General features: G+C 30.0%; 1 protein-coding gene across 1 annotated transcript in view; it reads right to left on the bottom strand.

Moving 5' to 3' along the window:
• The window catches only part of LOC120776055 (ras-related protein Rap-2a), a 100,999-nt gene extending 90,733 nt beyond the window's left edge, over positions 1–10,266 (bottom strand). Inside the window, exon 1 of the mRNA XM_040106513.1 lies at positions 9,766–10,266. The gene's annotated coding sequence lies outside the window, so the exon portion shown is untranslated. The remainder of the gene's footprint in view (positions 1–9,765) is intronic.
• Between the last annotated feature and the right edge of the window lie 8,180 nt (positions 10,267–18,446).

Here is an 18,446-nt window from a genome sequence, read left to right as displayed (position 1 = left end):
TGTGGAATAATATTAATAATATATAGTAAGTCAAACTTATTGCTCACACTCTTCTAGCTCGTGTAAGATTTTTAGATTCTTATCTTCCTTTGATCAAAATTAAATTGATATTTTTCTAGAAATTATATTTGTTTCTTTAGTTCGTGTGAGAGTTTTTTAATATGTACTACGAAGGTGATTTAGAATATACCTATACATACATAACTATATAGATTTGTTTATAAGATTGTTCGAAAGGTTAGAAACTTGGCTAAACTAATATTTGACTCGCAAATAGTTATCTCACAGAGCATATGCAATTAGATGTATTGTTTCAAAAACTATTTTGAGCCACTCGGTTTTTCAAGTGCATTTTTTGATATCAAGTTTGAGCTGGAAGTCGCAAACTATAAATGAGTCACATAGAGCGATTTCTAAAAACATTTCACGGGTGATTTTTAAAGTGTATAAAAACGTTAATAGAGATATCCTTTGTGGAAAACTATAGCTAATTTATAGTAATTTGTATGGACAAAAGTAACCAAACCATCAATAGAAGAAACCGGATATTCACATGTGTTCCTGAAAACTATGAACATTAGCGATGCAGTTTGATGATGAAAAAAGCAAAACAAAAACAAATGGTGGTAATCAAAACCTAACACCTGCAGTGCTCGCCCACTTCGCTGATTCACACCTAACATTAAAAAAAATCGTGAGCACATTAGAAGCAAAATTAGCACCTCATTTGCGCTCTTTATTTGTGGGCAATAAATAACCCGCATATTTGGTTAGATGAGTAAGGCACTCTTCGATAAGAGATACTATATATGTATTACGAAAAAAACAATACCTTCCCTTCGTTGTTTCATACAACGATGTGTTTACATAATTGCCAGCGTATATAGTAGGTGTAGGTTTGTACATATGTGTATGTGTGTATATGAAATATTGCTTTGGATATTAGTCAGGATATTGCAAATCAATAAAATGCATTATGAAAGAAATATGGCGTTAGTCGACCATAATTTACGATATCTGCAAATTCATTGAATTAATTATGACAGGCGATGAGTATATTTACAATGCGATTGTGTAGCAGCAAAGCACAAAGCAGGGCAAAAACAAAAAACCAACTAGTTGGACATTAATGAAAAAATACTGGCGCGCAGCTGTTCGTTGGGCGGGTGCGTGGCTTGTTCTCGTTGGAAGAATTTTTTTTTGTTACAGCAGATATTTTTTTTATTTATGGAATATGAATATGGAATATATGGGTAATAAAGCAAATGGGAGGTGTTCGTTGGGGCGAAGTTAATGGTGGGAAGTAACCCGGAAGAGTGTATGAATAGATGTGTGTATATAATGAAATAAAATGTTAACGTAAAACGTTGGAGAATAAATTATTTATAACATTAAGAAATATTCGAATAAAAAAATAATATAATTACAAAAAAATATATATATATATAAACTAAATTAATTAAATGAAATTAAAATAAAATAAAAATAAAATAAAATAAAATATAAATAAAATAAATAAAAAAAATATAAATAAAATAAAAATAAAATAAAATAAAATAAATAAAATAAAAATAAAATAAAATAAAATAAAATAAAATAAAATAAAAATAAAATAAAATAAAATAAAATGTGAAAAAATAAATAAAATAAATGCTAAAAATTAATGAAAGGCTTCGAAAAAGGCCTAAAAATAATAATACTGCTCGACGTTAGGAGCGCTCGGAGTTCAAATAAATAAAATAAAATATAAAAATAAAAGAAAATAAAATAAAAATAAATTAAAACAATTAAAGTAAAATATAATATATACACATACATAAAAATCGGTATGGAAAATTTATAAAATATTTCTTTTATTAAAAAAAAATTGACTATAATTTTCAAATAAGAAGCTGGGATGAAAAGGGGTAAAATAAATATTCATATATTACTAACAAGAACACTTAATTTAAATTTAAATTTAAAAGTAATGAAATGTAACTAAGATAAAGAGTCTTGAACTGTGTTGAAATTTTATTCAAAATAATCTTGCTTTTTATAAAACGGTAAAATACTATCTTGCGTAATAGTTTAGAATTCAATATACACTTTTGTTAATTATTAGTTATAAACATGTTATTAATTTTTTGTTTCCAATTCTGTATTTAGTTTTTAAATTCTCAACTTTTTTTTGAAATAAAATTTTTGTGATTAAAAATTCGTTGCGAAAAGAAGTAAAAAATTAAAAAAAATATTATATGAATCAAATACTAAATTATATTATTTAAATATTAATCAAAATAAAATTCAAATTTAATAAATAAAATAAAAAAATTAATAAAAAAACATAAATTATTTTTTATAAAAAAAATCAGTTTTCATGTCAAACTTTGTTACAATTAAATTAATATTGCATTATTATTGAGCTAACTTTAATGAATTTAAATGGAATAAAATTAAATAATAATTAAATTGATTAAAAAAGAATTTATGGTTTTGTTATCAAATTTGCTTATTATTTACTGAAATAGATTGCAAATAAAATGTATTTAACAAAAAAAAAAAAAAAAGTATTTGAATTAATTTGAGTCTAAACTTTATAAAAACAAAAAGAAAATGGAAGAATTTAAAACAAATATACTTAAATATATTTTATTGTAAAAAATCATTTAAATTTTAAAAATATAAATTTTAAATTAAACAAAAAAAACTAAATTTTAAAAATATCTAGTTGTTTTACATGCAAAAAGGAACTAACAAAAAAATTAATTTATGTACGCAAGGAAATTTTATGTTTTAATCATTAATTTTTTATTTTTGTTATCAAAAATAGTTTTTTTTTAGAAAAGTCTTATTTATGTTTAAAGACAATAAATTTATTGCAAATTCAATAATTTATGTACTGAATTTATTTTCACTAATTGCAAAATTCGTTAATATCAATTTTTCCTATGAATGAATCTAAAGTTTAAAGTGTCTATTTATTATTTAATTTGTAATAAATGTAAAAAATTTATACTTTAACTTATATTTTTTATATAAACAAATTTTATTCAATAACAAAAACTCAAATTAGAATTATAACTCAAACAAGCCAGTTTAAAAGTAAACAATAATAAACAAGACACATTAAACACCAAAAACTAAATAATGCAACAAAATAAATAAATAAGTGAAATTTATGGCACGCAAATATGTGGGAACACAAAATTTTAGCTGCCACAATAGTAATTCACCATTTAATCTGCCCATAATGCTGTAAACCACTAACTGGTGTCTGCGTTTATGCAAATAATGAGCGCTGAAATGATGTATGCTTTTCGGCGCATATGCGTGTGCTCACGCAAGTGTATGAGTGTGTGTGTGCGCGCGCTCGTGCAAATTTACTGCTGGTTCACCATGAATACTGTTAACTGTTTGATAAGTAATTGCGATTTGATATTGAGTGAAGGCGAAATATTTGCAGCCATTACCGCTAAACAAACACATACACAATAGCACGCACATTCACACACACACATGCTCGGTTATGAATGTAACTGAAATGGATTGGTTTCGAAGCAACGCTACATGAGATTACGTTCCGAAATGATTCATGCGCTGAGTGCGCATATTTTGCTGATTCTGCGCTCGCTGTGAATGATGTATGATATAACCCGCCCGGTGTTTAATATTATTTTACGGTATTACTACTGACTAATGTGTTCTAGTACCCATTGTTGTTGTTTGCAACTGAATTCTTTGTGCGGCTGCAGCTGACGGACAAGAAATACAACAGCTGTTATGGTGAATTAATTAAAATGTCTATGTGATGGGAGGAAGGGTTGAAGTTTGTATAGAGAGAACTGGGAGTTCCCATGGAAAAAAAATTTAAGGTATATTTTATTAAAATTTTTTGGTGGAAGTTACAAAAAAAAATGTATTATATTATAATATAGTCGATATTATTTTAAAAAATATTTATTAAGATATAAAAAATAAAAAAAAATTCAAAATATCATAAAAAATAAATTTTGAAAAATTTCTTTATATAAATAAATTTTTAATATTATATAAAAATCACCTGCTTTGGTACACAAAATATTAAATATTTTGTATAACTATATTGTTAACAAATATATGTTGTGATATAAAAATATCTCAGAACTCCACACAAATGTTAAAAAATTAAAAATGTTTAAAAAAATGTTATTTGAAAAAAATTTTCCATAAAATTAAATAAAAAACAATATCTTAAACTCCAAAAAAGCATTCAAAGAACATAAATTAAAAATCAAGAAGTATTTTTTTTAAGAAAATGTTTCATTTATAATAAAAATATCTAAAATTCCAAGAAAACAATAAAAAAATTTTAAAATACTAAAAAAAAATTCAGCTATAATAAAATAATAAAATTATTTCAAAATAGCTACTATAAAAAAGAATGTATTAAATAGTAAAAAATATATGTATTTCTTTAAAACAAATTTTCTAACAATAATATTTACGAGTTTCCCAGAATACTACAAAAACATTCAAAAATTGAAATTTAAAAATATATGAAAAAAATAATATAAATAATAATAAATAATATAAATAAAAATTTGAAAAATTTTTTTTTAATTTTCCAACAATAGTAAAATAATAAATATGTCTAAAATTTCAAAAACGAATTAAAAAAATATATATGTATAAATAAATTAAAAAATTTTGTGTTTTGAAAAAAATGTTTCAGGAAATAAAATAACAAAAAATCAAAATACAATATAAATTTAAAAAAAATTTACAATTAGCACAAAAAAAATATATACATATATACATATATTTGAAAAAGAAAGTTTCAATGATTTCAAAAAAGCCATAAAAAAATTAAAAAATATTTTTTAAAGCAAAAGCTGGAAATTTGAATTTTTTTTAAAGCAAAAAATATTTGTTAGTGTGTTTTATGGCTTTTTTGAAATCATCGAAACTTTCTTTAATGAAAAATATTAAAAAATATTTTTTTAAAGCAAAATATTTTTTAGTTTGTTTTATGGATTTTTTTTTAAACAAAAAAAGTTTTTTAAGCTATAATAAAATAATAAAAAATTTTCAAAATACCCTACAAATATTTAAAAAACTTAATAAATGGTACAAAAAAATTACTTGAAAACATTTATCCAACAATAATATATACGAGATTGCGGGTATCTCAAAATACTATAAGAACATTAAAAAAATTAAAATAAAAAAAATTTCAAAAAAAATTAAAAAAAAAACTTCCAGCAATACGAGTAGTAACCCAAATTTCTAAAATAAAAAATAATAATCTCTGAAATAATAATAATTATTTTTTTTTTAAACAAAATAATAAAAATATCTATAATTCCAAAAAAGCAAAAAGGTTTTATAAATAGTAAAAATATATATATTTTTAATTGAAACAATTTTCTAGCCATAATATTTACAAGATTGTGAGGGTCTCAAAAAACAAAATAATTAAAAAGAAAATATAAAAAAAATTCGGGGGAAAAATATTTATTAGTAAAAAAACAAGAATTTTTTCAGTCATTGTGCTAACGAGTTTGCTAATTGTTTTATTTTTCGTGCAATTTACTTTAAATAGCTAAAATTTATGCTAGCAACACAGAAAATCTTACAATAAATCATTCATATATTTAAAAGTTACTCATACGCTATGTAGGCACTGCAAAACCGCAACAGATGCCAGGATACAATAATTCGTATGCACAATTTTCGCCAAAAACTTTCATTAAAACAATTTCCGCTCTTTTCATACAATCAACATTCAATTTGTGCCACAACACTGCAAAAAAAAGCAAGTTCACCGCAAAGTGTCCAGAAAATTGAAGTGCACTTGCAGGTCGAAAACAAACAGAGTTCGAAAAACCTTAACCATAATGGCAGTAAATATTGCAAATTTATGCAGAATATTCACGCGTGTAACAGAAATAAATTACACCGAAAAATTTTGCTTACTGAAATTGATTTCCATTCACCACACACGTCGCTGCCATGGCGTATGAGTAACGAAAAGAGCAGCAGCGAACTTATCGAAGCTGATAGTGAAAGGGGTTTTTGGGATGCAAAATCGCGATTATAAAACCAACAAGATTAATTCATTAATAAACAATTGTGAATGGGCATATACAAACATACTCATGTAAATACATACATACTCACATATTTACATAACCACAATACGCCTATGTACAACTCGTTGCTCTTAAAACGTGAAAAGCCTTTGTGGTAGCGTAGGTTTGTCTGTATATATAGCATGTAAGTAGATACAAAATTCGTTTTGTGGTTGTAGATTTAAGTAGCTTACAACGGCATTAAGCCTTTTGTAATTTTATGTGTGCTAATGTCTAGCCAAAATTCAATTATCAGCACTTTGAAATGCAGTAAATCTAAGAGTTATTCAGGCTAGTGAAGGATTAATGGTCTACACATATTTTAAATAATATTTAACTTTGTGAATTAATAATTGAATGTAATGAAATAAATTGGTAATCTATGCAGATATATTTAAATCGTTGTTGTTTTATTATAAAATAAATAGTATATTATTTTAGAAAATGTTAAAAACTGCAGAGTAAGCTTATTGAATTAGTGTTTATGGGCGTAAGGTTTGACAACTTTTTTTTATTTTTTTTTCTGAAACATCAACATCTCAAGAATATTGTGTTAAAGTTTTAGGTCATTCGGAGAAAAACTAACGAAGTTACAGCAGGTTGAATAACGGTATCTTTAACTACCTGCGCTGAGTGTACAAAAGTTTGAATCGATTTTCCCAAATATGTCATTTTTAAAGTCGGTGACCAGCCTACAGAAAAAACTACTGCATCGATCGTTTTGAAATTTTGTACAAATATTCTACATATATATAGCTCTCGAACGACGTCGAGTTTTTCCAAAACTTTTCATTTCTAAGAATTTTACAATAACAAACAGGACGATTTTTTCGTCCAAAATCGTCATTTTGGCTTGAAAATGGTACCAAAAATTGAAAAATTGAAAAATTAAAAAGCATTTTAGCTTTTTGGTTTCAGATGATCCAGTGATGCTGTAGGCTGGTCTCCGCACAACAACTTTTTTTCGAGGTGCCTGCAGAGATCGACGATATATCCGTTATTCCTTGCTATTTTTCGATGAAACTTTTTTTAAGTATCCTTTAAATGTTGTACTTTCATATAATAATAAGTAAAATAAATCTACAGCAATCATTTTTTCTAAAAAAATTCACGAAAAAAGGTATTTTTTCGACGAAACAAGCCGAAGTTAACTTTTTTTCTTTTTTTATTGAAATTAACAAATCAAACCATTTCGATAGTTTTTTCAATTTTTCATAAAAATGGAAAATTGTAACTAATTTAAATAATCAGAACAAAAAATATATTTTGTATAATAATAAGTTTTTTTAATTTTTGGTACGTCTTTATAAATATTACAACCACTTTTGTTCATTGAAACATACCTAAAAAAACCGAAAAAATGATTTTTAAAAAATTTGTTTAAAAATATTTGGTGTTTTGAATTTAAGGTTATATATATATATATATATATATGTAATTATCCGGATGAAGAGACGACTTGAAATGTGAGTGTTATATGTGTTTCTCTGTTATATGTTCATGAAACTTGGTATGCGGGTTCCTTGGAAGAAAAAAAATTACGAGTTAGTAGATGGGCGTAATAGGACCACTGCCACGTCCACAACACCGAAAACGTATAAAGTGTGCTAATGTCGTATGCACCAAATTAAGATATAGAACTGTAATTTCGAAAAGCTGATCGCAGCAGCAAGTGACATTTGAGGGAAAAACTGTTTTTACTGAGCGTTTCACCGCCCACTTTTAGATAAAATTACTTAGTCCGGGACCCGACCGACTGAATTAAATGCGTAAGATTCTTCTCACATGCCTATGTCACAGTGCGAAAATGAAAATCGGACTACAACCCCTCCCATTTAACACCCATTTAACACAATTCTATGTTCGATCTGATTCTTACACTTTCCAGTACACAAATAAAGAAGCAATCAATATAACGGCATTCAACGTTGCACAAATAAAGCTTTTAAATTATGCCTCCTTATGACAAAAAATTGTGTAAATCCAACCAAAAATTTGACAAGCCGCTAGGTACCGAATATGGGCTCCACATATTATATTATATTTATAGTTGACTTTTGACTGAAAATGTGGTATATACTATTGAAATTCAGAGATAAGCCTTTCCAGATGATATTATAGCTGTGTATCAAAAATAGACGGAATCGGGAACTCGCCCTTGAGCCTTTATATGCCTTGTATAAAGATTTTCGAACATGTGGCTGACTTTATACGGCATATATCGGCCAACATGTAAGTTAACTCAATGAAAATTAAAGAGCGAAAACTTGACAAACATAACTAATATCAGGATTTTCGGCTGACCCCGGCTGACTTTATTCCATTTGATTGGCGATTCTATGTAAGGTACCTTAATGAAACCCAGGAAATATTATTTTAGTTTGTGGCATGATAATAGAATTTGGTATTGCTAAAAATAGACAAAATCGAGGCAATAATACCGCAACACCCTTATACTACATATAATTATTTTGGTTTTTCTAACAATCCTTATGCCGAATATGTCGCTCAGAGTATGAGTTATCCGATCCTCTGGTTGACGTTTTACACTTTAAGCTAGTTCCTTGGCTTTGTTTACTGCAAGTTGCCTTTCTTTACTTGTTACTGACTGCCTTAAAAAAGGAAGGACCATAGACAGATTTTACAGAGAATTTACACAGACGTTATTACATAGCATTACAAGGCACTCAAACCGTTGACAAAAATCCGTGAATTGATCTTCAAATTGCCTCTGCATTCACTACATTATCCAGATCTGAGCCCCTGCGAATATTTTCTGGTTTCAGGTATCAAAAGAATGCTCGCTGGGAAGAAATTTTTGTCGAATAAAGAGAGGATCGCCATAAGTAAAGGCCTATTTTGAAGCAAAGGTTTAATCCTGCTGCAAAAATTGTATCAAAAAGTTGGAGCGTCGCTATAATCAGTGCATCACGCTTGAAGGGAATTATGTTGTATAAAAAAAGGGATTTTGCCCAAAAAAATGCATTTTACTGCGATAGGCTAGGCACTTTTCAATTGACGTGGTTCATATAAAAAATTCGAATGCTTATATTTTAAGTTACAAAATATATATATAAGAAATTTAATTCCTAATTGAAAGCATTAATACAATTGCGGTCTTAACACATGACATTTGACTTTCAATTCAATTCGCATTATTTGAAAGCGCACATTTTGAAAATCATCAACTGCTTTGATTGAAGAAAAAACTCGCTGCCTTTATTGCGGTAATTTGTTTTCGCTGTTTCGCTGAAGCGCACATTCGAGAAAACAATGAAAAATTCATACAAGAAGAGATTATAAAGCACACAAGCACACGCTTGAATTATAACAAATATTCAAATGCAGATATGTATATGTGTGTGTATGTATGATAAGCCGCCCGAACGCAACAGCGCGGAATTACTGTTAAATCGCATTCGTTTTAATTTAACTGCCACCTTCATTTCAATGCCCAAAAGCGAGCGCAACACAATTCCCCTTGGACGCATGCTAAACCGTTATCAGCGCGACATGCGCTGCCCCTCAAACTTATCAAATGGCACACATGTGTGTATTAGTATGTGTGTGCTTGTGTTTCCACATTTTCGAAACGCTAAAAAGTTAACAACACTTTTTGTGCTGTTTGTTGTTTTTGTTTTCAAATATAAGCGAGCCATTTTGTTGTTGTTACCTGTGTGGTTGTTATGCTTAAGCTTGCTTGTTGCTTTTGTAAACAACAAACACTGTTGTTGTTATTGAAAAGTTGCAATTTTCTTAAGAACTTAAGAACTGCCAAACTACGCGGATTTTCCAAAACAAGTTTTTCAATAAAAAAAGCAACGTTAGTTCAACTTCCACTGTAGCACATTTATAATGTTTACCGTTATATTTGTAAACAAGCGTATTTCTATTTAATATGCCCGTTGTGTTGCCACTTTGTGCGGTTTTTGGTTTTCCACTCAATTAATGCTGTTGATCTCCGCTGCACTGTGTTTGAAGTCCTTCAAACACAAGTTAACGGTAAATTTTATTTTCAATTCCGCACACAATTTCCGTTAAATTGTTAAGCTGCTCATTTATTTTGCCAGACACTTTCACTGTTTGCCTTTTGTATTTATATTTTGGTGTTTTTTTTTTCAATATTTTTTTCTTATGATTTTCGCTTGGTCGCTGCTGCTTTCGAACTTGTACGTTCAACACGCTACGCGTTCCCGGGAAAACTGTTTTTCACTTGATGCATGCGCTGCCTCGAAAGTGTGTGACTTGAGTACGCGCCGCACACACTCACACACATACCGTTATATACAGTCAACAGCACGCACTCTCCCACACACGCATTGGTTGTATGCCACAGCGCATTGCCGTTAGTTCGCTATCTGCTCCGGGAAAAAGCGCTTTCATTCCATATTGTTGTTGTGTAGTTTTTGTTGTTGTTAGCACTGTGCATGTACAGGTCTATCCCGAAGTTGTTGTGCGAGTTTGCGGCGAATTCGCTGTTGGGTTAGCTGCCGCTGCGCTGAATTGCGGCTTGAAATGAGAGAGCGCGCAAATATGTGCGTGCTTTGAGAGCTTTTGTAACTGAATGCGAAAGCTTTCTCATTTTATTTGCTGTTCTGTATTAACTGTTTTACGGTTCAAGTTTAGTGTGGTAATAAGTACTTTTGAAAATTTGGTTTCAATATTAAAACTTAATTAAAAATTAAAGTTTTTTAGCATTTTTTTTTTAAATTAAAACTTTCTTGAAAGCTTTTTTCAAAAATTTTCTTCAACTTAATAATGCAATAAATACAATTTTTTTTTAATTTTTAATTTGGAGAGTTTTCTTCGCATTTTGCAAAGCAAAAAGGAGGAACGTTCAAAAACAAAAACACTCGAAAATCAATACGGGGTTCCGTTAGATCGTTACCGCTCTGATATCATTATTTTTTTAAGTTTTGAAGCAGGAGATTATGGTATTTGAAGAACTATAATGGCGAGAAAAAAGTGTATAGACTCATATCTATTACATTTTTTTAGAAAAAGGGAGAAGTAGGTATGGTGGTGCCTCGATTCTTCCCATTTTCCACGTGTAGTATAAGAACGTCAAGAGAATGCTGTATATAAAATATTATCAATAGCTGATTCGATATACAATTTTATCATGTAAGCCATTATATAGTCTTTGACTACCGGGTCAACGGATCCGCAGCAAAATGAAATATGTATGTTTCAAAGGCGATCCCGAAGTTAACATAAACAGTGCTAAATATATGTATATCTCTTCAAGCCAAGTTTTCAGTAAAATAATTTTTTTTTGTTCTGGCTTCAAATTTTTAAAAGCTTTCAATCCTTTAAATCGACGAAATAACGGATTAATATTTTTATGAAGTATTGCCACACATTTAATTATGTATCAGTTTAAATTTTTATTTTGTTTACTGTAAATTTTTAAATAGCTATGAGAATTTAAAATCGATGACAGAACTGATTAGTATTAGGTCAAAATATTTTTATGAAATGTTGCCACACTTTTAATTTTTTTTATAAATTTAAATTAATTAAATATATAAACATCGGCATATAATAATAATGGGCAAAACGTTACAATTTAAAACATTTTTGCAGATAATTTTTTAAAATGGTTGCCACCTGTTTGAAAATTTAAATTAAAATACAAAAAAATATAAAGTAAACACATTATTTTGTTGATTTAAAATGAAGAATAAAGCTTAAAGTCTTAAAAATTTTTGAATAGGGTTACCAACTGTTTAAAATTTATAAGTTTTGAAAAAAAATTAAACATGACTATAAATATACATATACATACATAAGTGCGTCAAATAAAATAGCCTTATGTTGGTAATAATTTAAACAAGAGTTGCCACTTGTTTAAATTTTTAATTAAAAAAATTTGCAAGCTTAAGAAACAGCAGATTATTGGCATCAGACGTAAGAATCAGTATTATAAGTGAAAAAAGTATTTTTAGGAATGAATGTTTAAAATGGTTGCCATCTGATTGTAAATATTAATTGACAAACAAAAAAGTACTATTAGATAAAAAAACAATATTTTACTGATTTACAACTGAGGAATAAAGCTTACAGTTCACAATACTTTTTGAGTAGGGTTACCAACTTTTAAAATTTAAAAATGTATGTAATTTTTTAAGTAAAAAAACTAAAAGCGTTATTAAAATGTGTTTGTCAAATAAAACAACATTATGTTGGTAACACTTTAAACAAGAGTTGCCGCATGTTTAAAATTTTTAATTTTGAGAAAAAATGTTAGATTAGGAAACAACATATTATTGGCATCAAAAGTAAGAATCAATATTATTGTTGAAAAAAAAAAATTTAACAGAGTTACCAGATGTTTGAAAATCTTAAACTTTAAATGAAAATACATATCAAATGGAATAATATAACTTCAAAATGATCATATAATATATGATCAAAATGCTTTTTGGCTAAGGTTACCAGCTGTTTAAAGTTAATTTTTTTCTATAAAACAAATAAATAAATTAAGAACATCAAATGACAAAGATTTTTTTTGGAAATATTTTAGACATGGGTTGCTGGCTGTTTAAAATATTAAACATACCAAAATTTATAAACATTGTACTTTACGATCAAAATTAGAGGTTAAAGAAACAATGGGGTTACCAGATATTTCAAAAAAATTTATAAAATGTATAACAAGATCTTTAAAAATAAATAAAATAAAACATTAAGTAACTGTTTTAATACAATAAAATATTATGTGATCAAAAGGCCTTTTGGGCCAGGGTTACCAGCTGTTTAAAATTTAATTTTTTTAGAACACAAATTATTAAATTATGCTTATTAAATGATGTATGTAGTTTTCCCCGAGAAATATTTTATACAAGAGTTGCCACCTGTTTACAATTTTTAAGGCTAAAAAATTAATATAGTGAAGAAACCACACATTATTGTTATAAAAGGAAAGAATCAAGGTTACAGTGGAAATTATTTTCAATGGGGTTGCCAGATTTTTCAAAAGTGTTCACAACAGCATGCTAGCAAAAATATTTTGTTAAAGGGTTGCCAGTTTTATCCAAAACAAATATACTGGCAAAAATATATCGAAAAGAAGTAGCCAGATTTTTCAAAATTTTAAATATTTGAACAAACAAATAAATAAAACAGAATAATATAAAAGTAAAACAGCATTCTGACAAAAATATATTAAAAAAGAGTTGCCACTGTTCTTTTAATTCAAAACTCATGTTTAAGGTGTCGAAATAATTATTTATAACTGTTGTTTTGTTGAAACTGGCATATACATATGTACATATATGGATTATGTCGACATACTTGTATTAACTAACGTTTATTAGTTCCTTTGAGAAGTTTTGAATTTTAGTTGTTGTTGTAATTTTATGTATTATTATTGCATATTATGCCAGCTATTTATGTATGTCACACACAATGTGAAGCAACTAATGATTTAAGTGCAGTTTATTAAACAATAGCAAACATTAAAGTGTCCACTTAATGCACCGCATCAGCGGTGACCAACTCAACAGTCGCCATTTACTGGCAACAACAAAGTCCAAATGTAAATAAAAGAAAATGACACCGTGTTCCATGCTGTTCAAGGGCTACTCCCTTCAGCAGCTTCACTCGTAAAAGCAAAATGCGTCTCTCTGTGCGAAGTAATAGCAGTAAAGCGGCTGCCAGGTGGGAGCACTGCTGGATGGCACTAGCTATTTGATTTCCACGCTGCTGCAGCTTGTTTTCCACAGCAACAATGGCGCGTCATTACACTCGCTTTTGCCGCTGACATTGATGATAACACAGCAGTGCGTGAGTTTTCTTTTTTCCCTTCACCCCAAACTGCTGCTGATCCGGTTGGCGTGCAGAGCTGCCTGACTGCCTGATCTCAGCTTTCAAACGAAAGTCTTACCGTGGTGTCATGTCTGGGTTTACCAAAGAGATTTCAACCAAAGCGCTTGTCGCACCACATTCACGCACGCACACACACACAGATACACAGCGCGTTGTCGCGGCCGCAGCGCTGCTGAGGCGTGTGCGACGAGGGTGTGCTGGATAAATGTCGCTTCAAGTTGCATTAAATAATAGTAAGCTCACGGTTTTTTATTTGTTTGCTGTTTTTTTTACTTTTGTTTTTGCTTTTTTGCATTATTACTTCAACGCTTTGTTGGCATGGCTTGTTGCTTCCTCTTTCATTAACGCCTTCTGCTGCGCGAGTGCTACAGTTGAAATGACACATTTTCACATTTCATTTACGACCACACATATAATTTAATTGTTTACATATATCTAAATGTGTATGTGTGTGTGTGTAAGTATATATGTGTATACATGTGTTTATATATTTATGGAGATTTGTCTGTATGTGTGTTTAAAATTATTTAATGCTTTGTGCATTCACTTTTATTTGCCATTTTGAAGGTTGGCAGTCAAAGTTGCTCATACGCCGTGTAACACGCGGTATTGTTTGCATATAAGCAAGGGGTGGTATACATGCATAAAAAGCGGATATGAGAGGGTTAAAAAAAGAACTTAATAGAAAATGAAAAATTGCTTCTTTTAGCATAAAAGCGCATAAAAAGATCTATATCTTGATTTTGGGTAGTCAATTTGTATGGCAGCTATATGCTATAGTGGTCCGATCTAGTCATTTTCTTTTGAGATTGTAACGTTGATTGATATAGTAATAATCCAAGCCGAATTGCATGTCAATGAATTGCCAAATAAAAAAAATTTTCTATACAAGAACTTGATTTGGATCGATCAGTTTATATGAAAGCTATATGTTATAGTGGTCCGATTTAAACAATTTTTTTGGAGATTATAGCGTTGCTTTCAGCAATAATCTGTGCCGAATTTTGTGAAGATATCTGTGCGAATAGAAAAGTTTTTTATACAAGCATTTGATTTTCAACGGTCAGTTTGTATGACAGCTATATGAAATAGTGGTTCGATCTGTACAATTCGTTCAGAGATTATAGATTTTGCTGGGACGACAACCCATGCCAAATTTTGTGAAGATATCTTTTCAAATAAGAGAGTGCTCCATACAAGGACTTGTGTTTGATCGGTTAGTTTATATGGCAGCTACATACATATATGCTATAGTAATCCCATAATAGCCGTTCCGACAAATGAGCAGCATCTCGGGGCGTAAAAGATGTATACAAGATTTCAGAACGATATTTCAAAAACTAGGGGACTAGTTCGCGTATATGCTATACAGACGGAAAAGCAGAATAGAAGCAAATGACTAAATCGGCTTAGCCTGCCATGCTGTTAACTTATATCTGGTATAAACTTTATAGATCTCCAAAGCTTTCTTAAGGGTGTTTCAAACTTCATGGAAAAACATAAATTTCCCCATTTAAGGAATAAGTAACTACATTGAAACGTATTAAAATTAATATTCTGAGCCACCCTGTGTTGTGGTAGTATGCTTTACGCAGTTCATGGTAATTTTACGATTTTAATATTCATTTGATGAGCAGCTTAAGTCATTTACAATTTTATCTTCTGTTCTCATTTTAATTACATATATAGTATACCTACATAATCTTACACACACACCCACACACAATCTATTATACATAACTACATGAAGCATCCATATAATTCAATACTCTTCAGATATTTTTAATTAAAATGAAATATATTTTTTTGATTACACATATATCTGCTTAAATGGCTGATATATTTAAATTTCTTAGAATGTGTAATGAAATTACTTTTTGTGGCTTTAAGAGTGTAATTTAAATAGCTAAAGACTATTAAAATTTTTCACATGATTTATTGATAGAGTTTGGTCGACCGAAACGAATGAAAGAAAGAGATAGCAATATATTAAGAATTAAGAGAGTAAAGGTAAGATATTCTCTGACACAAAGTTACTTTTAGCTGCAAAACTTTCACCCAAAAATTTGTCTAAATTTCGAAACACAATCGTTCTAGTTGTTCAATGCTTAGCAACTGTCCACATATCGAGAAGAAGATTCTTAAAGACGAATGGTCTCGCCAGCAAAACTGACCTATTTCAAAAGTACTTAGTGGTCTTGAGACAGCTTTGTGATCAAATTTAACGCGGACCGGTCCCTTACAACTTGATTTTTTTGTACAGGTGTTGTTTTTTTTAGTTTGATCTCTATACATCAATTAGAGTGTATTTGACATTCTATGAAATCACGACTACGGAGTCATTGAACGTACCACATTGTAGAATCGTTTTTTGAGAGCTTACTTTATCACAAACAAAAGTATTTGGGTGGCACAAAACCTTCAGTGAAGATCGTGAAGTCATCGAAAACGTGGCTTATACGAGTCGTCTAAAAACCCCTGTAAATGTCGATAACAGCGAAAAAGTTAAAGAAAAAGTGCTTGAAAATCGTGAAGTTGGCATCAGAGATTTCCACGCTGCTTCAGAGATAACTGAGGATCTCAATATGTCTTATTCATTGACACAAAAAATTTTTGGTTAATTTTTTGGGCATTAACCGCGTCAATACTAAACTCGTACTAAAATATCGGAATCTTCTACAAAAACGACGTAAATTAGAGGTAAGGAAAATACAAGATGAAGCTTATAGTTTTCTTTGATTACCGCAGCGTGGTTCACCATGTATTCGTTCCATCAGGTCAAACGTTCAATAAGGATTACTACTGAACTATTTCAGAGTGTACATTTCCACAGTTTTGGGCAGAAACTTAATTGATTATTTATCGTGATAATATGCCGTCATATTCTAGCGAGTGGTTGACTAACTTTTCGCCGTACACGAAACGAAAGTCATCATTCAGGCAAAATACATGCCAGAATTGGCTCCCTGTGGTTTTTTTTATTCTTGAAGCTTCGAAGCCATTAAAAGTCATTCGCTGAAGTCCATTGGATTAAGCTTTGACATCCCTATATTGGTTCAAGAGGAGCTTATTGTCAAGGCAATAATGCAGATAAAAAAATTTGTTTTTCTGTTTGTCTAAGTAAACATTTAGAGTTTTGGAAAATATTTTCAATCGAAATATTTTTATTCCTTACGCTTTCAAACAAAAATTGGCAAGGCGAACGGAGTTGAATGGGCATTTATAACGGGTGATCCATATTCGCAACACCAGCACCCATTCTGAGACCCAGCATTCATTATTGCATAATATACGACCGAATAGACCACGTCCAGCACGCAGTGTCGATTCCGCGCCATTCGCATCAACTCGAACCGACGTATGGATAATTTAACATATTTTGCGTCGAGATCCTAAATTGAAAGCGTACAAAATACAGCATGTGCAAGAACTCAATGGGTTCTGGGAAAGATCTAAGAAAATTCAACATTTTTAAGCCAATTTTTTTTTAGCGATGAGGTTCATTTTCGGCTCAATGTGTATGTAAACAAGCAAACTTGCCACATTTGGGACGAAGAGATTCAAGGGCTGCCATTTCATCCAGAAAAAATAAGGGTTTGGTGTGGTTTGTGAGCCGGTGGAATCATATGCCTTTAAAAATGATGGCGGTGATTTGAAGATTAGTATTGAAGCTCGTGCTCTCGGCGACATTTGGTTCCAACAAGACGGTGCCATTTCCCACACATAGCATTAATCAGTGAATTTTTTGACAGAACACTTCGGTGAACAGATAATTTTACGTTTTAGGCCGGTCGATTGGGCACCAAGATCATGTGATATCACACTGTCATTCACCAGTTACCAGTCGAAATGCTCGAACGAGTCATCTGAGATGCAGCCGTGGCCAACATTTGAAAGAGTTAATTTTCAATGTTCTTTCGAATGATAGTAAACATTCCTCCTTCAATTTGAAGTTTCTGTGTTTTTCTTTAAAAAGTAGGAAACCTCGAAATGTAGCACCCTTTATATATAATTACTGGGATTCCGATGATCTGGTTGAAGTTTTACACCCTGGTTGAAGTTTTTTCCCTGGTTTTGATTCTTGCAAGTTGCAAGAGCATAAAATGCCTGAATTTAGCCCTTCTTGACTTGTTAATGTAGATGTTACCTCGAAAATTCTTCGGAATTTGAATTAAAATCTAAAAATTTTGGGGAGGGGATTTTGACAACCACAACACAAGGATACACCACTGAATCGTTCATGCCTTATGAATGCATTTCCTTCTAGAATTTCTTGATACAGTGTGAAAATTAGTTAAAAGAGGAAAAATAAAATTGAACTCCTGTATATAAGTTACTTTTGGTATCACGAAAAGTGCTTTAACTTTCTGAAGAAAGATTGTTAGAAATGTGAAATTCTGAAAGTTAAGAAAGATTGTTAGAAATGTGAAATCAACATCAAAGACGGTGTAACAAACTGGCAAGTGATTATGTCAAAAGTTGAGTAAAGGATTTTAGGAAAAAAAGAGCGTGATATCATTAACA

This window comes from Bactrocera tryoni, chromosome 4 (genome assembly GCF_016617805.1).
Source record: "Bactrocera tryoni isolate S06 chromosome 4, CSIRO_BtryS06_freeze2, whole genome shotgun sequence".
Taxonomy (NCBI): Eukaryota; Metazoa; Arthropoda; class Insecta; order Diptera; family Tephritidae; genus Bactrocera; species Bactrocera tryoni.
The sequence above is the reverse complement of the archived record's forward strand: the minus strand, read 5'-3'. Positions and strand labels throughout refer to the sequence as shown.